Below are 21686 nucleotides of genomic sequence, written 5' to 3' on the forward strand. Positions count from 1 at the left end.
TAAATCTTCTCACCAGCAACAAAAAGTTAAAATCCTGCCTATTGCTCAAGAATCATCTCTGCAACATGTAGTAATGGAGATGGACCATCAGATAAGAACCAAACTTGAGTTGGATCGAAAGAGTCCTTTCAGAGACTTTGTATTACACCATGGAAGTCTGGAAGATAGAAGAATTGTGGACATCACAGTGGAAGATGTCATTGTAGATAGAAGTACCAAAGTTGAACTATTAAACTTTACAGTGCATGTGGTTCTTGATCTGACCAATCCTATCTCGAATACTTTGGTTGCAACTCTTTGTGGAGTTTTTTTTCCTGAAGTGGTGTTGGTGAAAAAAGTATTTACCAAAATAATGTTATTGAAAAAATATTTATCAAAATAGTGTTTTTAAAGGCTAATTTGTTTAAACTATTTCTTTTATTCTCACCAAACTTATCTTTTTAAGAATATATTAAAAAACACTATTTCTTAAACCTACTTAAAAAAACCTATAATAAAAATCTTAAAATCTGTAGCTAATTAAAAATAACCTACATGTGATTCGAGTGGCATTAGTTATACCCTCTTTATTTAATAAGAAAAATAACTGAAAAATCACTCAAATCTATATGCCACCACTCTCATAATTCCTTCCAATTATGTTTGTGTTATATAAACAACACATTATAATTTGTTATTTTAAAACTAGCTAGTTGAATATATGTTTAACACATAACACAATATAATTTGTTATTTTAAAACTAGCTAATTTAATATATGTTTAACACTATTTATAGTGGACCTTATAATTATTCGATATATTTTTATATTAATTTAAAACATAATATAAGAAAAGCTTTTTTATATATAATTGTAACCCAAACCTTGAGAACTAGATTTGGAGAAAAAATAAGTTAACAACATAATGGGTGATTAAAAATAGTCTAAACTAAATAAGTTACTATATTGTGTTATATATATAAAAAATAAGCCAAAGAAATATTAGCAATGATCATATATACATTTGAGTGAATTTTGAGTTTATTTTTTTTAAATACATAAATATGAGGGTATAACTGAAGTTATTAGAAGTAGGTTTTTTTTAATTAAATACTGATTTTTAGATTTTCAAAATAGCATTTTTTAAAGTAAGATATATAATAAGAAAAAAAGCTTTTCTGTAAGATTCTTAAAAATAAAGTTACATGAGAGATCAAACAACATGATTAATTTGATACTTATTTAATGAATTAGGTTTATCCAATGAGGTTAGAAGTGAAAGACAAATAAATCTTCATAAACACTATATTGGTAAATATATTTTCAAGAACACCATTTTGGTAATTACTTTTTCTACCAACATCACTAAAGGAAAAAACTCTGTGGTTCTTGATCTGACCACTCCTTTCCCAAATACTTTGGTTGCAAGTCTTCGTGGTTAGTTTGACATAAGAGTAACTAAACAGTTTGATTAATACATGTAAATTATAGTCGCGGAGAAAGATATGTGTGTCATTAGAAGGTTTGGAAACTATATAGGGTGATCTGAAAACACTAAGGCTACAAGGTGTGGTGATGGTCCATCTTTGGAGGATGATCCACCACGTAGGCGACACGTCATAGTCCTCCCAAGGATGGATCATCCTCCAAAACTATAGGGCATGGGAGAATGGTTCTAGATGATCCTACCCTACCACTTTTATGTTTTTTATTTTTTTAATCTTCTACTTTTTTTTAACATTTAACAAATAAATTAACAAAATATTTTTATTAATATTAAAAACATTACTGTAAAACTCAAGAAAAAAAATAACTAGATAACACACCCAATGTATATAACACACCCAATGTATAACTAACCAAGCTATATGTATAATTAGATAAAACTCAAGAAAAAAAAATAAACAAAATAGAAAGTTCACGGTTAAATTTGACCAATAGAAAGTTCACGGTTAAATTTGACCAAAACTGTAATATTGGGATGAAAATGTAGTTTACTTAAAAAAGAAGGAAACATAAAGATATATCAATAAAAACCCTAAAACATAAACAAACAGCCGTCACATCTTCTCTCCATGGCAAAGGTCGTCTCCTCAAGCAAAGGTCGTCTCCTCAAGCAGGTCCTGTAATTTTTTTGAATTTTTATTTTTTTTATTCAAAAGGTCACAAAAGCCTCGAACCCCACCATTTTTTGTCTTTTTCTGGACCGTCTCCAGCGTCTTCTACTCGCCGGTCAAGACGGGGACGAGGGGGGGCGGCACGGTGTTGCCTTCGGCGCCGGTCCTCGACGGTATGGGGACGTACCCCATACCGCATAGCCTAAGAGACCGAAGTCATGGATCTTTCTATGCAAAATCTTTAATGCTTTATAGGATGTTATGTATTTGCAAAAGCAGAGGCGTCTCTAAGAATTCACATACCCTGTTCGAGCTTGTAAAAATGTGCACTTCCGTTATGTTTTTTTTTATTATTTAAAAAGATCAAATTAGTATTGGGTTCAATAAACCTAATTCCAAGTTGGCTAAATTCTAAACCATAAAAAATGATTTGTAAACGGGACTATATTGGAAGTGGTATGTGTTTACTATTTAAAAAAATAACATATACATATCGGATTTTTTTTTTTTAAATCGCATGCCCCTCGAAATCGCGGGCCTTATGCGGAGGTCCTCCTCGCACACCATCAAAGCCTCCCATGTGCAAAAGATATTATGTATATTATATACTTGTCTATTAAGAGTTAAGATCTCATACAAAACTTGTCTTATTTAAAAACGGTAAGAATAAATATTGAACGTTGATTAATTGAATTAAGGGCTAAAATTGATTACACATTGACGTGATGTCGTGGTCACAATCAAATTTAATCCAAATACAATTAATTAGCTAGCGGTAAGTGGGTATCGAACACAAGGAGTTTGTGGAATATGTGTTATTTGAAGATTTATCTAAATTAACTACGATTAAACTAAATGCAAGTAAAGTAAATTTCAAGAGTTGATTTGATTGAATTGGTTTTAAAACTAAAATTACTAATATAATTGCAAAAATGAAAGTATTGGTTGTAAGCAAATTAAAGGCGAATGACCATCTTTAGTTTCCGGTTTGCTTCAACGTTTGTGCTATCATTCACTAGAAAGAACTACATAGACATAGTTCATGTGCAATTACTTGTTGTGATAAAAGGGAACTAAGTACTCAGATTCCAAGAACGTGAGGTTGTTACCCAATGACCAATTAACCCTTACCCAATCCTAGTTCTACCCATGATATCTTGATTGCCAACGGCACCAAGAACGTATGGTTTCAAAAATGGAATAATCATAAGCATCAACCATTTACAAGCAAATAAGAACACACCATGATAAACAAAACATAAATTCAGTTTACCATTTTAGAAATATGAAATCAAGCACAATTGTCTCCACAAACCTTCAACTAAAGATGACCATAAAGTACTTAGCCACTCATGGCTTGAATCAACATCATCACACAAGTCTTAATGTTCATAGGAATCACCAAACATAAAACAAAGATCAACAATTGTTCTTCAAGCTCAAAAAGCCTCCAAGTGCTCTCCAATTCGTGTCTAATCAGTGTGTAACCGAAAACATATGGCGCCGTAAATGCGATAAGTTTCACTTTTGGAATGGTCGGCGCCGTAAGCTACGCCGCCTGCCGTAGCTTACGGCGGCCAGTGGGTCAACAAGTCAACATATGGCGCCGTAAGCTACGGCAGGCGGCCGTAGCTTACAGCGGCCAGCAATATTTTACGGCGCTTTGAAACTGTTTTACGGCAGCCAGGTTTTGCAAATGATGGGTGCCATAACCTACGGCCACCACCGTAGGTTACGGCGCTGTATGTGCTTCTTCATTGTTTTCTTTATCAAATCTCTCTTTTTTTCAATTTATCTTTTGCACATCCCAAGCTCCTCTCCAAGCATCATAAAATCTTCCTTTTATGCTCCAATAGACCTGCAAACCAATTGCATCGTAGTTACCCAATTCCAAACAATTTAAACATGTAAAGTATGAGATGTGCGCATATTTAGACTGTTTAAGGGTTGTCCTACGGACCACCCGTCACATCCCCACACTTACCCGTTGCTTGTCCCAAGCAACTCATTTAAAAACCATTTCAAACATCAAGCGATCACTCATGCAAACCAAACTAAAATATGCCGTCCTTCTACTAGCTTTCAATCATACCACAAGACACACCCCTCACAAAAACTTTCGGTGACAAGAAATATTAGCACATAATGCTAAACCACTCAATGCGCGTGTGTGTTTGTGCGACAATAAGCTTGTGTAAAAATCAAGTCTCCTCCTAACAAATACCTAGCATGCTTATGAATCAAAAGGACTTACGGGTTATAACGGGACTAGGCGCAAAGGTAGGAAAATAGTGGGATATATATGTAAGAGCTAATTGATTTGACCCAGTTCTTATTTCTACTACCAACAAAACAAACATTCAATCTATACACAACTTCTCCAACATTCTCAACTACTATAACAACTAATCACTTCTTTTGGTATTTTTCTCATATTTTTCTTTTTTTTTAATTTTATTATTATTATTATTATTATTATTATTATTATTATTATTATTATTATTATTATTATTATTATTATTATTATTATTATTATTATTATTATTATTATTATTATTTTTCAAGGATACGACATAAAAGCTCAACAATATATATACAAACATCAACACTACATACTAAATCTCCTAAACCGGGTCATCTTAAATGGTAAAATTCAATAGGAAGTAGGTTTGGGTCACAACCGAATGGTATAACGCTCAAACATGGCTTTCTAAAGACCAAACCCCCACCCCTCACAATACCAAGCTCATATTTGTAAAGTATGAGGTCCAACCCACCAATCCCACACTCTCACACATCTAGACGAGGTTACCTAAAAGTCCCCTATCATTTTCAAAAGCATGCTAACTCTAGGATTTAACAAGAATTCGTACATAAGTTCTATTAACACAAGGCACACACCGCCACTCAAACAAGGAAATATCTATAATAACCATATGTGGCTTAAATTCTCACTAAGAAAAGACTAGGAATGGGTGTCGGTGTGTCAAGTGGAACAATATCAAGTTTTCAAATTTTGACACTTTTTTTTTTAAATTCTCAAAAATTCCCCCCATCCCCACACTTGGGATACATTGTCCCAATGTATGGTTTTGAGGGAAAGATCGCTTTTTAACCAACAACATTAGCTTTCGCTAATACTCTCAAATCCCAAATTTCTTTCTTTTTTTTTTATGAAAATTCAAACACACCACCACTAACACATCCCAAAAATCACATCAACATCTAAACACCACCCGACCTCCCAACCATAAACATGAACATACTAAATGAAAATATACACAAATATACAAGGGAGCAAGATACGACCTGGCTAGTAATACTTTGGCTGTGGAGGCCCGAAGATGGATGTCATCATGTCGTTCCACTCTCCAAACCTAAATGCTCCGCTACTGCTGCTGCTTCCTTGATCGCCACTTTGACCCGCCTGTTGATAACTCATGGCGTGTGGATCCACCCATTGAGAATGATGCAATGGTGGGGTGGGATACGACACACTACCATCATACGGTGGCAATGTGGTATAATCCACAACTGGCGGGTCCGCTTCAAGTGGTTGGCCCGCATGCCACTGATCATGCAAGCGTCTCTGGCGGTCGTCTAAGTAGCGATTATTCATCTCTTCTTCGTGGGCATACATATGAGCACGATTCCATTGCTCATTTCTGTCATAGCTCTGCTTCAGAGCTCTCTCCATACTAGCCCCCATAAAAGTTTGTTGATCGAAGAGCATCTGATTTGGTTCAGACCATTCGCCAAAAGTGGGTGGTCGCCTCTATTCAATAATCTGGCCCATATTCCCCGAATGAGCCCAATAGGGATCATAGGCCTGTTGTGCATAATCGAATGCACTCCCCACATAGCCAGACTGTACACCTGCTCCCTGAACTCCACCTGGGCCAGCGCCCCCCATTGGAGCATCACCATGAACGTGTCTTCCCGATAATCATCGTCACCACTAACCTCTTCATCAGTCGTTTCGGGCTCATCAGCCTCGCCCGTTCGTAGTGGTCTCGCATCCGCTTTGATAACTCTCCATCTTCTCCCATCGGTCTTCAACTTATGATATCTTTCTGATTCCTTGTACTCCCATCCAGATCCCAAATTCTTTATGTCAAACAGGCTAAACCTCCCTTTTTCATTGCCTTCAATTACCCCATATTTCTTTAACAATGCCGTGACCAATCGGCAATGGGGTATAATTTTTCTTTCTCCGCTATTTCGGCTTAACCAAATGTTGTTCAACACTAGAAATCGGAAGGGAACCTTGGGAGAACCATCCATCAACATGTACAAGATCGGCACCTCTTGAAACCTAACCTCCATTTTGTCACCCCGCCGCGGGACAACGTTGTGTGTACACAAAACCAACAACAACTTTGCTTCCATTCTCAAGTTCCGTCTAAACAATTTTCCATGTGTCGTACCCGGAAGGAAAAGGTAATCCAACATTTGCTGCCATTGAGGATGCTTGTCAGGCTCGTGATAGAGATCTTTGAGGCTTGGGTAGATATATTGATTGGACGGTTGGTCGTTAAACTTCGCTATTCGGCGCAATGAATCATAAGACATCTCGACTTTTACCCCGTTACACCATCCAACAAGCTTCATCTTGTTTGGGGCCTTAAACGGGGGACATTCAAGTGTGGCCATCCACTCTTGAATCTGAACATCATACATCTTCTTTACTTCGTTATCGTAACATTTCAAAGCTGCCTTCCAACCCAATTCTTTAAACTTTGCCGTTATCCCGAACGACCCAAAATCAGCTTCCCGGATCTCCTTTTCACAAATAAATGCCTCAGCCCTTTGCTTCAACTTGTTCATTTGCTCGTGAAACAAGTCCTCTCTCCATTCCGCGGGTTGGTCTAGTAATGAACTAGATGTCCAATCCGGTTTTGGACCCCTTGGAGGTGCATCCTCCTCCGAATCTGGGTCACCAACCCGTGTCAATCTCCTCCTCTTTGGTTGTTCCTCTTCCACTTGAGGTTGTTTAGACGAACTTGATCCCGCTTTATCCTTTGTTTTCACCATACCTACACACATTCATAAACCACAAACAATAGTTCAAGTTAGTTCAACTCCAAAATCTTCCCCACACTTGCTTTATGTTATGGGTATAAATGTACAAAAACACCAAAGATTTATCCTTTCAAACAAAAATTTGGCATGATGTCCCTACAATTCAGAAATTTTCCAAAAATTTTCACTAAACATCAAATACATTTATAGCCAAAACATTCAAATGGCTCAACAACATCCTATCATCTATCATATACAATCAAGTGTGTAAGCAAAAACAATAATGGAAATTTACAAACCGCAATGTAATTCAAAGAACGAAAGGAAATCGCATACCTTGACCTTGTAGAGGATGAAAATAACAAGTACTTCACTATAAAGTAAAAACCCGCAAAAACCCCCAAATTTTTGGTCCTAGGGTGTGGATTTCCGGCCAAGAAAACGTGGTTTTCTTCCAAATCTTCACCCACAATCAGAATGCTCGTGAAATTTTAGCCAAAATAGCCTCAAGAATCACTTGATTTGGATGAAAGATGAAAAAGTTAGGAAGGATTGAAGGAGAGTTAGGGTTCTTGAGTGAAAGAGATGAAGACAGAAGAAAGTTGTGGTTGGGGTCGATGATGAGAATGAATGGTTGGGAGTTAATGAGTTTTATTTTAATTATTATTAGTAATAATGAAATTTTCGGTTTTTTTATATACAAAATGCCGACAAGAGCCCCCCAAACATTTCAGCATCGTGCCGTAGCCTACGACACTCGCCGTAGGTTACGGCGATATCTGAACCCAAAAAAATGCGCCGTAATACAGAAGCCAACTGCCGTAAGGTTCATTTTTCCTTGAGGCCCGTCGTAAGCTACGCCACAGACCGTAACTTACGGCGATAGCTGGGCACATTCAGTTCGACACTTTTCAACTTTTCAACTCAAGTTTTTTGCTTTTTTTTTTAGCTTTATAAAATTGTTTAATTTTTTATTGTTTTTATGATTTTTGAAAAACGTGAAAATTAACCTATGAAAATTAACCCTACCCCCGTTAAAAAAACATGTTGTCCTCAACACTATGTTCGGGAAATTCGTACGGACTTCCCCACATTTGTTTCGAACACAAGTTTAATACGGGACTTTATTCAAACCAAAACAAACTAAACTAAATATGTACAAACATCAAACTTAGGCCTCTTTCAAGTTTCCTCATCATCCAATGTGCGTAAAATGTAACCCACTTTGTCGAGCTCAAGATTGTTAATATCGTTACCTTCCAAGTACGGTTTGAGCCGATGCCCGTTCACCGTTTGCTGCTTATTGGTTTGTTCGTCTTGTATATCGACATATCCAAATCTTCCCACTCTTCGGATGATCTAAGGACCCATCCATTTGCTCTTAAGTTTGCCCGCGAACATTTTCAACCTCGAATTGTACAACCACACTTTTTGACCCACTTCGAAGTTCTTCTTCCTTAGTTTTGCATTATGAACTTTCTTTTGTTTGTCTTTGTATGCGGATGCACATTCGTAGGCTTCATCTCTAATTTCATCAATCTCATTCAATTGCAACTTCCGTACTCGACCCGCTTCGTCATAATCTGCATTAATAGTTTTGATGGCCCAATGCGCTCGATGTGCTAACTCCATTGGTAGATGACACCCCTTTCCATACACCATCCGATAAGGGGTAGTACCAATTGTAGTTTATAGGCCGTCTGATATACCCACAACGCATCGTCAAGTTTACTTGACAAATCTTTCCTATCCGTTCTTACCGTCTTCATGAGAATCTCTTTAATTTGACGGTTGGACACTTCAACTTGTCCAGTTGTTTGCGGATGGTACGGTGTAGCCACTCGGTGATTCACATTATATCTTTTTAACAATTTCCCAAAATTAAAGTTCTTGAAATGTGAACCGCCATCACTTATTATTACCCTTGGCACACCGAATCGAGCGAAAATGTTGGATTGCACAAACTTGCATACAACGGAATGATCGTTGGTTTTTGTAGCGATAGCTTCTATCCACTTCGTAACATAGTCAACCGCAACCAATATGTACAAAAACCCGTTCGAATTGGGAAAAGGACCCATGAAATCTTGTTGGTGCATACGTCTGTCGACTTCGTCTTGTATCGAGCCTTGCATTGTTGAGGGCACGTTATTCGAGAAAACATGTCAATATGTATAATTTCGCATGAGATATGTAATTTCGCATGAAATGATCTTGTGTAGGTTCAAATGAAATTATCATGTAATTTCGCATGAAATTATATTTTGTGCGAAATGTGATTTCGTTTGAAACCAGTTCATGCGAAATTAGAGAGCCTATAAATAGCAACCTTGTAATTTCGTTTGAATCAGTTGTGAATGTGTGTTTCCGGAGCCGAAGTGCTGCCGAAGTGTCGTCTTGCTGTAAAACTTTGTCAAATCAATCAAGAGACAGTTTAAAGTGAATATCTTGCTGAATTGAACTTGATACGACTGTTTCCGCCTTTCGTATTGAGCAAAAACTCTTCTGATCGACTCGTTTGGGTCAGAAAACGATCCTACAAGTGGTATCAGAGCTCAGGAGGAAGAGTTCATACCAATTCAGCTGCAAATTCTGATTTCTACACCTTCTTTATCAAATTAAACTTGATTTTACGGTCAAAATGCTTTGAATTTCATATATCATGTGCGCAATCATATTTTAACAAACCCTTGAGAGTTTCAGAACTAAAATCGGCCTATAACTTGATCAATTTGACAAAATTCAGCTCGAGATGATGACATCAGCATAATTTCGCACGAAATTAGAGTTTAATTTCGCACGAAATTACCTAATTTCGCTCCAAAGTGTTATTTCGTTTGAGAGGTTCACGCGAAATTAGCTAATTTCGCATCTAGGTGTAATTTCGTTTGGTAATCTCGCACGGAATTAGTGATTTCGTTTGAAATGTGGTAATTTCGTACGGAATTAGAGTATTTCGGTCCAAAGCTGCTATTTCGTTTGAACTGGGTAATTTCGCACCAGGGTATTTCGTTTGAAAGGATAGTTTCGTTTGAACTGATTGGTTGTGAAATTTTTGAAAATCGAATCATGGAAGAGGAATTCTACAACGCGTTTGCTACTCCGATTACCATTACTCAGCAAGCCATGTTGGAAAATGAAACAGGCACTATGCAGAAACCACCTAAACTCATGAACATTGAAGAGTATAAAGGATGGGAAGAACGGTTCGAAAATTGGGTGCAAGAAAATTATTTGGATGCATGGGAATGCGTTGAAACGAAATATGTTAGACCAACGAATGATGACGAAGAGGAGGTTGCATAAAAGATCTGAGTGTTGATGAGAAAAAGAAATACAAAAATGAAAAAATGATGATCAGTTTATTACAACAAGTTGTGAAAGAAGATATCTTGGCCTTATTGCAACACAATGGAAGTGCATATTCAATGTGGAAGGCATTAAGATCAAAGTTTGTTGGAAGTCAAGAAATGATAAAGAACAAAAAATCACTTTTGAAAAAAGAGTTTGATCTTTTTCGTGGTTTAAAGTATGAAAGCACCAAGCAGATTATCGAAAGATATTGCAATTTGATAATGAACATGAAGAGAGTGAGCATCACAAAGGATAATGAAGAGTTGATTGAAAAATTGGCTGATGCATTGCCACATGAGACTTGGGGCATGTACCTGATGATGTTAAGAAATAAGAAAGGGTTTAATACTCTAACTTTGAGCAAGTTCATTGAGAAATTGGAGGCTCAAGAGATGGAGCAAAGGAAGATTTCAAGAATGAAAGTTTTCGATGGTGAACAAGATATCAGTTTGTATTATAAAGGAGGTATTGGTGATAAGACCAACATGTCACCAAAGGTTGAAACTGCATTCAATGCAAAGAGTTCATCGGAAGTTTCATCTAAAGGATCAAACAGCAAAACAAATTTTTCATCATATCCGTCATTCGATCCAAACATTTCTGCAACCAAAGATGGAAAGAACTTACAGTGCAACATTGTACTAAATCTAGAGAATGATCAAGGTTACTCAAAAGAGGTTGCAAAGAGTCACATGCCTTTGTTGGGAACCGTGTTGGAGTCGTATAGGAGTTTTGTTGCAGGGAGGATCGGGAATCCATTGCTAAAGAGGATTACGATCAGATTGACGCTGAAGAGATGGAATTGATGGATATTAAGTGGTGTTTGGCGAGCGTGTTAAGAAGAGCTGAGAAATTCAAACAGATCACAGGAAGAGTTGACTTCCGTGATGCATGTGTTTCTACTTTAGGTTTTGATAAATCTAAAGTTACTTGTTTTCGTCACAGGGAAAAAGGGCAATTCAAGAGGGAGTGCACAAATCACGAAGCAAGTGGAGCTCAAAATCCATTCAACAACAATGATTACTATCGGAAAGCAGTCTATCATCAAGTTGCTCAACAATCACATCAACAAGAACCACAAGTGGCACATGGTAAGAAGGTAATCGAGGAATCTTCAAAAAGAGCATGCTTGGTAAATCAAGATGATAAAAAGTCATCAAACGGATTCAGTTGGGACAAATATATTTCAGCTGATGGTAAAGCATGTCTGATAGATCAAGATGATGAAAAATTACCAGAAGGGTTTAGCTGGGCAAATTTCAGTTGGGATGATTATGATCCTAACAAAACTTCAAATCACACAGCTTTTGTTGCTCGAGTTGCTGAAGATAGTGATAATGATGATGATTATTATGCAAGAAAAATGGCAGCGCACTTGAGAATGATGGAAGAGAGTGACAGTGATGATGAAAAAGATAAAAAGAAAAAGAAGAAAGTTAAAACCCCAGTCAGGAGTGATGATGAAGAAATTCCAGTAATCAAGAGAAAAGTAAAGAAAGTTCCAGAATTCAAAGTTGATGAAGGAGCTGATGCAAGAAAGATTCCTGTGAATTGTGAAAATTGTGAGATTATAAAGAAGAAAAACAGTGAATTGATTAACAACTTGAACAGGTTGAAAGAATCATATGATGTTCTGAACAAAGCCATGAATCAATACAATGAAACAAGCACTGAATAGGCAACAGCCATGAAAACACTTCAAGGAGCTTTTATGACAAAGCAGAGAATTGTTAACAATTACATTGAAAAGTGTGCTGCTCTGGAACAGAAATTGGAGACACAAAGAATTGAAACAGAAAGAGTTAATAGATTGTTAAAAAGTTACTCATGTACTTCTTATGTCATTGACAGGATTTATCCAACAGTTGAAGGCATGAAGGCTTTTAAAGAAGAGACATCTGAAGAAAAACATTCAGAAAAGAAGAAGGATACTAAAGTGAAGACTTCTGGTAAGAAACAGAGTGTCAGTTACAACAAGTGTCCACCCCCGCTTGAAAATGGATATTCACCATGGCACACCCCCAAAATCCACATGCGGAGTACCACCGCTTGGAGGCGTGACATGACCAGGATTGATGTGTGTAAAATGCAACATATAAATTACATCAAATAAGGCATAAAACTAACCCTTTTAAGTACTAATGTTGGAAAAAGAGTGTTTTTGTCTTCCTTTTGTATTTTCAGGATGAAATGAGCTCAAATTCACAAAAGAAGCAAAAAGACAGCTAATTCTAACATAAATACAAGAAAAGGAATAAAAGTAGACTGCCCGAACCCTCAACGGCATCCTCCCAAGCAGAGAAGAGAAAACAGAAGCCTGAACACGCCCCGTGCTCAGCCAGCACGGGGCCGTGCCCAAAAAGCAGCAGAAAAGACAAACCTGTAGAAGCTTCTATTGCCCACCACGGGGCCGTGTCCAGTGAGCACGGGGGCGTGGCGAAAGTACAGCAGGCGCATTAATTGTAATTGCGAATTACAATTAATGAAGAGAGAGAGTGTCAGACGGGCACGGGGACGTGTCCAGCGGACACGGGGCCGTGCCCAGCCTTCTGTTCAGCCTATAAATAGGAGTGCTTGGTTTCATTCCAACTCAACCCTTGGCACACCACCTCTCTCACACTTCATCCACCACCCACCACCACCATAACACCATCATCCACCACCATCATCCATTGTCCATCGTAGAGTGTGTGAGTCGTCTCGGGATCCAAGATTGATAGTAAGAGTTCTTGACAATCAAGGCCATGTTTGCCTAAGTCTCTTACATCACTTGGTGAAGACAAGTGTTTAGTATAATACCTTTTATTTTTAATCTTTTGCACTTTTTATTTGGTTTTGTATTAATGACTTTAATAACTAGTTGCTTATGTTGAAGGTGATCTTTCCTTATCGTTTGTCCGTGGTGTCTTGGCATTATTTTACTGTCTATATAAAATAAAAGATTTTCACCATTCATATCTCCACGGTCTATATGGAGGTATGTTGGCTACCTGGTCGGGGGTTAAGGGAACGGTTTGGTAAGGGTCTTGCCCTTGTTCAGCGTTTAGAGGTCCTGCAAGGGACCTGGGTCAAATTTAGTAGGATCTCCTTCAATGCCCATAGGTATTGGATGGCGGGGATCCAAACTCTTTGACCCCCTCATAAGTTAACTACTATTAATACTATAACCCGGCTATTTAGGACTGTATCCCTGCTGACTCAGACTACTTAGCCGAGGGTAACGTCACCGCCAAAAGCGGGGCCTACCACAATTTGCATTAATATCTTAATTCATTATCTTCCAATAATCCAATCCTTTAGGATTGTATCCTTGCTGACTCAAACTACTGGGTTGAGGGTAACGTCGCCTTCAAAAGAGGGGCCTACTACAATAACTAAGATAATCTCTTAAACAAGTGCAAAAGTGCGAAAATAATCAAAGGTTATACTAATACACGAGTCGGATCCAAGTGATTCATCTTGTCTATCTGTTTTTATTTTATTTTTATTTTTCAGCATTTAGTTAGTTTTTATTTTCTTAGTTTAAAAACATTTTTCTAACTTTTTGATTTGATTAGACGTTGAGGATAAACCGGTACTAAAAGCTCTTGTGTCCTTGGACGACCTCGGTATCTTACCAACACTATACTACGTCCACGATGGGTGCACTTGCCCATATGTGTGTTTAGTGTTAGTGAATATCGTGTTTTTTAAATTTAAAACTTGGCTAAAGGTGTAAAAAGGGCTTAATTATATATCTAAATTATATACACACCGACACACATCAAGTTTTTGGCGCCGTTGCCGGGGACACAAGGATTTTAAAAAAGTTAGGAATCAACGGCCTAATCATATTTTATTTTTTATTTTTTAGGATTTTCTTAGTTTTTCAGCTTCTGCAGAGCTCAGCACGGGCCGTGCCTGGTCGGACACGGGCCGTGCCCAGCATCGTTACTGGCAGTTTTTGGTTTTCCAAGTTACAGAAGGCTGACCACGGGGCCGTGTCGGTGCAACACGGGGCCGTGTCCAACTTCCAGTAACTGGGATCTGGAAAACAATCACTGTAACTCCGACCACGGGCCGTGTTCGCTGAACACGGGGCCGTGGTGAACCTTCTGACCAGCATTCTTTTCTGTTTTTATTGCAGGACTTGGAACCCGACGCCAATCTTACATAGTGTATGAGCTCCAGTTCTAATAAGGACATAAAAGAACCTCTAGAAGAACCCGAACGCTTTCTCAGAAAAAGATTAAAAGCTAAAAACCAAGAGAAGGTTTCGGGTGATTCACCTCCAATGGCGGACCAACGTACCCTCATGGATTATCTACGACCCACCGTAGGTAACTTAGGCGCCGCTATCAATGCTCCGAATGTTGAAGCTAATAACTTCGAACTTCGGCCGCATTTGATACAAATGCTCCAAAACTCCGCAACCTTCCATGGGCTTGCGGACGAGGATCCTCATCTACATATTACTAATTTCTTAGAAATATGTGATACCTTTCGGATCAACGGAGCATCAAATGACGCCATCCGCCTCCGAATGTTTCCTTTCTCACTAAAAGACCGAGCAAAAGCTTGGCTCAACGCCCTCCCAGCTGGATAAGTAAACACCTGGGATGAACTAGCCCAAAAATTTCTATATAAGTATTTCCCTCCCGCTAAAACGGCTAAATTAATGACTGAAATTAATACATATTCACAAGAGGACGGGGAATACTTATATGAAACTTGGGAAAGGTTCAAGGAGTTATTACGTAAGTGTCCACATCACGGCCTTGCGATATGGCAACAAGCATCCACTTTCTATAATGGATTGTTGCCACATACAAGGCAGGCACTTGATTCTAGCTCCGGGGGACTTTTAGGTAATCGACGCCCGCATGAAATATATAACCAAATTGAGGAAATTGCTCAAACCAATTTTCAATGGCACACCCCCGAGGCAATAAATCTATTGCCCCGGGCGCCCATAAGGTCGATGAAAGCACTTCTTTACAAGCCCAAATCGAGGCCCTTTCTTCAAAAATAAAAAAAATTGGAAATGACAAAAACAGTCTCGGTTATGGCTTGTGAAGGGTGTGGTGGGTCACATTAAAATTGGAGTTGTATGTAAGAAACGGACAATCAACAAGAATTGGTAAACTACATTGATAATAGACCTAGGCCGTCAGGTCCTCCAACGGGAACTTACAACCAAGGATGGCGAAACCACCCAAACCTTGGTTGGAGAGAACCCGGCAATAGTAATAACCAACAAACCCAACGAACAAACTTTCAACAACCAAGAAATGAGTCACAAAATTTCACTCAACAACAAAGTGGACGAGAAAGGCTTGAAGATACTGTATCTCGCCTCATCTCCGACACTGAAAAGAAAAACTCGGAAAGATTTCTACAATTAGAATCAAATTTTAGAAATCAACAAGCTAGTATTCAAAACATAGAAAAACAATTAAATCAAATAGCTCAAAATTTTGCCGAGAGACCGCAAGGCGCACTACCTAGCAATACCGAAACAAACCCAAAAGCGCAAGTTCACCTCATCACGCTACAAAACCGCACCGTAGGGCCTGCAGAAGCGCCACCGCCAACAGAAGAAACGGCACCCACACCTCTGCAGGAAAAGAACTCCCCTCCGTCACCAGAGCCTACCAAAGCTCCTCGAGTTCCGTACCCCGGTAGGTTAATTCGTCAGAAGACCAATTAGCAATTCGCGAAGTTCGAAAGTCTATTAAAGCAATTGCATGTCAATATTCCTTTTATTGAGGTCCTAACCCAAATGCCCAAATACTCTAAGTTCATGAGGGACTTCCTCACTCATAAAAAGAAAATTGAAAATTTGCAATTAGTCAATTTAGGCGAAGAATGCTCTGCCCTCGTACTCAATAAACTTCCCCAAAAGAAAATCGATCTCGGAAGCTTCAGGATTCCCTGCTCAATAGGGGAGTCCCCCGTTCGTAATGCCCTAGCCGACCTTGGGGCTAGCATTAACCTCATGCCCTCATCAATGTTTAAAAGGCTTGGCCTGGGAACCACGAGTCCTACAAAAATGAGCATACAACTCGCTGATCGATCCGTCAAATTCCCACAAGGTGTCATTGAAAATGTCTTGGTAAAGGTAAGCAGATTCGTCTATCCAGCCGACTTTGTCATACTCGATATGGAGGAAGACACCGAGGTCCCCCTCATACTAGGGAGACCATTTCTTGCCACCGCACAAGCGGTGGTAGATATGAATGACGGAACACTCACCTTGAGGTATGGAGATGATGAAGTAAAATTCGGAGTTGGGAAGAGAATAGAGGACGACGACCCGGTCAACTACATGAAGGTTATTGATTCGAGCTTGGATGCTGCTCTCCGACGGTGTAACATGGGACGCCAAGCATCCCACTCAGAAAATATATAACCTCACATTGGGTCTAGCCAAGGACCCTTATAAACGTAGCGCACCATGGAGGCATTCCGCGGAACTATCCTTAGTTTAGTTTAATCTTTTAGTTTTAATTTGTAGGAATAAAACACACTCGTGGTGATAATGGATGAAAAATGGAACGAGAAAAATGGCCCCATGCACAAAGAACGAAGCAACCCGACACAAATCTCCATTACAGAAGGCTCAACACGGGCCGTGCTCAACCAACACGGCCCCGTGCTGAGCCACCTGCAGAAAAACGCCCAGTTCAGGTAACTGGACACGGGCCGTGTTCACCAGACATGCCCCCGTGTCCAGACTTCTGTCTCATTTCTTTAATTTCTGTTACTGGCACCTGAACACGGGGCCGTGTCCGGTCCCCACGGGGCCGTGTCCAGACTGCCAGTAACATAAATCTTTGCTTTTTAACACCACATTACACATCCAATCAACCTAAAAATTTATTTTTGGGACACATTGAGGACAATGTGTAATTTAAGTGTGGGGGGAAAGCTAACACTTTGAAATTTTGCAAGTCCTAACAACAAGCCTTACACAAAACTCTATTGGAACCGCTAAACACCCCAAATTTTTTCAAACAAATTTTTCATTTTTTCTTTTTACTTGTCTGAAGTTTAAGTTAGGAATCCCAAAATTAATAAGGTTATATTTTTATAAAATTTACAACCGAGAGCGTCGTGATAACAAGAACCAACATAAGAAAATTATGAAACGGCATATCAAGTGTAGTTAAAATATGATTATATATACTTGATCACATTAAAAAACCCATTCCCACAAAAGTGAGTTTTGAGCCTTTATAGAGCATACAAATTTACATCTTTAGACTAAATGCTCATTTTTCGTTTCTTGTGTGAATAGCCGCTTGGTTCTTACAATTCTAGAACTTGCCACGACGATTCATTCCCGGTCCTTACCAACTTAAACCCAAGTAAGTAAATGATAGAGGCATTAGGACTAACCATTTTTCTTTCTACACCATTATTTTTCATTTTTTTACCACCTACCCAAAATCCCCCTAGTTAACCCCTTTGAGCCTAAACCTTTCGTTTCTTTACCCTAAACCCTTTTCACCCACCCAAAAAAAAACCCTTTTTATTTTTCACCCTTTATTTTAGTAACAAGGTCGGTTTTTCGCAAGCTCGTTCTTTTATGTGACTGAAAAAAAAAATAATGATGAAGTTAAAAACAAACAAAGCTATACAAAAGCTTGTTTGGAGAAATACTTCAAAATAAAAAGTCACTAAAAACAAAATGTGTTACGAAAACCGACGCTTTTTACGCTTTTCGCGCTTTTACTAACCACTAACCCAACCACCCACCTTTAGCCCAAGCCTAACCCGTCACCCAAAAAGTCCTCTTGATATTTACAAAGGTATAAAGTTAAAAAGGAGGAGGATTGATTGCTTGGCAAGCCTATGGAAGGCGTAAGTTCCATGCCGCTCTTGAGTGATTCACAAAAAAAAAAAAAAAAAAAAAAAATACACCTTCGGCCGAGTGTTGAGTGATTTCTCCCGTGAGGTATGTGAACTTGTATATAAATGAAATTTTAAAAAGGCATGTTATGCCCAAATAAGTAATTTGTCCTATGAAAGTTCTAAATAAATCATAACGAATAGGATTGTAAATAAATAAAAATAAAACCCAAAAAGATCTTGGATTCCCGACACTCTATGACAAGCCAAAAACCTTCTCTTCTACCCATTCCATTTGGGAGTGTAAGCCACATTTAAAGAGTTTTGCTTGAGGACAAGCAAAAGTTCAAGTGTGGGGGTATTTGATGTTTGTAAAATGCAACATATAAATTACATCAAATAAGGCATAAAACTAACCCTTTTTAAGTACTAATGTTAGAAAAAGAGTGTTTTTGTCTTCCTTTTGTATTTTCAGGATGAAATGAGCTCAAATTCACAAAAGAAGCAAAAAGACAGCTAATTCTAACATAAATACAAGAAAAGGAATAAAAGTAGACTGCCCGAACCCTCAACGGCATCCTCCCAAGCAAAGAAGAGAAAACAGAAGCCTGAACACGCCCCATGCTCAGCCAGCACGGGGCCGTGCCCAAGAAGCAGCAGAAAAGACAAACCTGTAGAAGCTTCTATTGCCCACCACGGGGCCGTGTCCAGTGAGCACGGGGGCGTGGCGAAAGTACAGCAGGCGCATTAATTGTAATTGCGAATTACAATTAATGAAGAGAGAGAGTGTCAGACGGGCACGGGGGCGTGTCCAGCGGACACGGGGCCGTGCCCAGCCTTCTGTTCAGCCTATAAATAGGAGTGCTTGGTTTCATTCCAACTCATCCCTTGGCACACCACCTCTCTCACACTTCATCCACCACCCACCACCACCATAACACCATCATCCACCACCATCATCCATTGTCCATCGTAGAGTGTGTGAGTCGTCTCGGGATCCAAGATTGATAGTAAGAGTTCTTGACAATCAAGGCCATGTTTGCCTAAGTCTCTTACATCACTTGGTGAAGACAAGTGTTTAGTATAATACTTTTTATTTTTAATCTTTTGCACTTTTTATTTGGTTTTGTATTAAAGACTTTAATAACTAGTTGCTTATGTTGAAGGTGATCTTTCCTTATCGTTTGTCCGTGGTGTCTTGGCATTATTTTACTGTCTATATAAAATAAAAGATTTTCACCATTCATATCTCCACGGTCTATATGGAGGTATGTTGGCTACCTGGTCGGGGGTTAAGGGAACGGTTTGGTAAGGGTCTTACCCTTGTTCAGCGTTTAGAGGTCCTGCAAGGGACCTGGGTCAAATTTAGTAGGATCTCCTTCAATGCCCATAGGTATTGGATGGCGGGGATCCAAACTCTTTGACCCCCTCATAAGTTAACTACTATTAATACTATAACCCGACTATTTAGGACTGTATCCCTGCTGACTCAGACTACTTAGCCGAGGGTAACGTCACCGCCAAAAGCGGGGCCTACCACAATTTGCATTAATAACTTAATTCATTATCTTCCAATAATCCAACCCTTTAGGATTGTATCCTTGCTGACTCAAACTACTGGGTTGAGGGTAACGTCGCCTTCAAAAGAGGGGCCTACTACAATAACTAAGATAATCTCTTAAACAAGTGCAAAAGTGCGAAAATAATCTAAGGTTATACTAATACACGAGTCGGATCCAAGTGATTCATCTTGTCTATCTGTTTTTATTTTATTTTTATTTTTCAGCATTTAGTTAGTTTTTATTTTCTTAGTTTAAAAACATTTTTCTAACTTTTTGATTTGATTAGACGTTGAGGATAAACCGGGACTAAAAGCTCTTGTGTCTTTGGATGACCTGGGTATCTTACCAACACTATACTACGTCCACGATGGGTGCACTTGCCCATATGTGTGTTTAGTGTTAGTGAATATCGTGTTTTATAAATTTAAAACTTGGCTAAAGGTGTAAAAAGGGCTTAATTGTATATCTAAATAATATACACACCGACACACATCAAGTTTTTGGCGCCGTTGCCGGGGACACAAGGATTTTAAGAAAGTTAGGAATCAACGGCCTAATCATATTTTTTTTTTAATTTTTTAGGATTTTCTTAGTTTTTCAGCTTCTGCAGAGCTCAGCACGGGCCGTGCCTGGTCGGACACGGGTCGTGCCCAGCATCGTTACTGGCAGTTTTTGGTTTTCTAAGTTACAGAAGGCTGACCACGGGGCCGTGTCCAACTTCCAGTAACTGGGATCTGGAAAACAATCACTGTAACTCCGACCACGGGCCGTGTTCGCTGAACACGGGGCCGTGGTGAACCTTCTGACCAGCATTCTTTTCTGTTTTTATTGCAGGACTTGGAACCCGAAGCCAATCTTACATAGTGTATGAGCTCCAGTTCTAATAAGGACATAAAAGAACCTCTAGAAGAACCCGAACGCTTTCTCAGAAAAAGATTAAAAGCTAAAAACCAAGAGAAGGTTTCGGGTGATTCACCTCCAATGGCGGACCAACGTACCCTCATGGATTATCTACGACCCAGCGTAGGTAACTTAGGCGCCGCTATCAATGCTCCGAATGTTGAAGCTAATAACTTCGAACTTCGGCCGCATTTGATACAAATGCTCCAAAACTCCGCAACCTTCCATGGGCTTGCGGACGAGGATCCTCATCTACATATTACTAATTTCTTAGAAATATGTGATACCTTTCGGATCAACGGAGCATCAAATGACGCCATCCGCCTCCGAATGTTTCCTTTCTCACTAAAAGACCGAGCAAAAGCTTGGCTCAACGCCCTCCCAGCTGGATCGGTAAACACCTGGGATGAACTAGCCCAAAAATTTCTATATAAGTATTTCCCTCCCGCTAAAACGGCTAAATTAATGACTGAAATTAATACATATTCACAAGAGGACGGGGAATCCTTATATGAAACTTGGGAAAGGTTCAAGGAGTTATTACGTAAGTGTCCACATCACGGCCTTGCGATATAGCAACAAGTATCCACTTTCTATAATGGATTGTTGCCACATACAAGGCAGACACTTGATTCTAGCTCCGGGGGACTTTTAGGTAATCGACGCCCGCATGAAATATATAACCAAATTGAGGAAATTGCTCAAACCAATTTTCAATGGCACACCCCCCGAGGCAATAAATCTATTGCCCCGGGCACCCATAAGGTCGATGAAAGCACCTCTTTACAAGCCCAAATCGAGGCCCTTTCTTCAAAAATAAAAAAATTGGAAATGACAAAAACAGTCTCGGTTATGGCTTGTGAAGGGTGTGGTGGGTCACATGAAAATTGGAGTTGTATGAAAGAAACGGACAATCAAC

At 39.0% G+C, this 21686-nt stretch overlaps 2 non-coding genes across 2 annotated transcripts; both read right to left on the reverse strand.

Moving 5' to 3' along the window:
• Positions 1-15123: 15123 nt before the first annotated feature.
• Positions 15124-15230, reverse strand: LOC118492687. Its single transcript, XR_004894689.1, has one exon. It is a non-coding gene; the product is annotated as a small nucleolar RNA R71 (small nucleolar RNA).
• A 5996-nt stretch (positions 15231-21226) lies between these two features.
• Positions 21227-21333, reverse strand: LOC118492695. The gene has a single exon (XR_004894697.1). It is a non-coding gene; the product is annotated as a small nucleolar RNA R71 (small nucleolar RNA).
• Positions 21334-21686: the final 353 nt, after the last annotated feature.

Source organism: Helianthus annuus, chromosome 5 (assembly GCF_002127325.2).
Source record: "Helianthus annuus cultivar XRQ/B chromosome 5, HanXRQr2.0-SUNRISE, whole genome shotgun sequence".
NCBI classification, from domain to species: domain Eukaryota; kingdom Viridiplantae; phylum Streptophyta; class Magnoliopsida; order Asterales; family Asteraceae; genus Helianthus; species Helianthus annuus.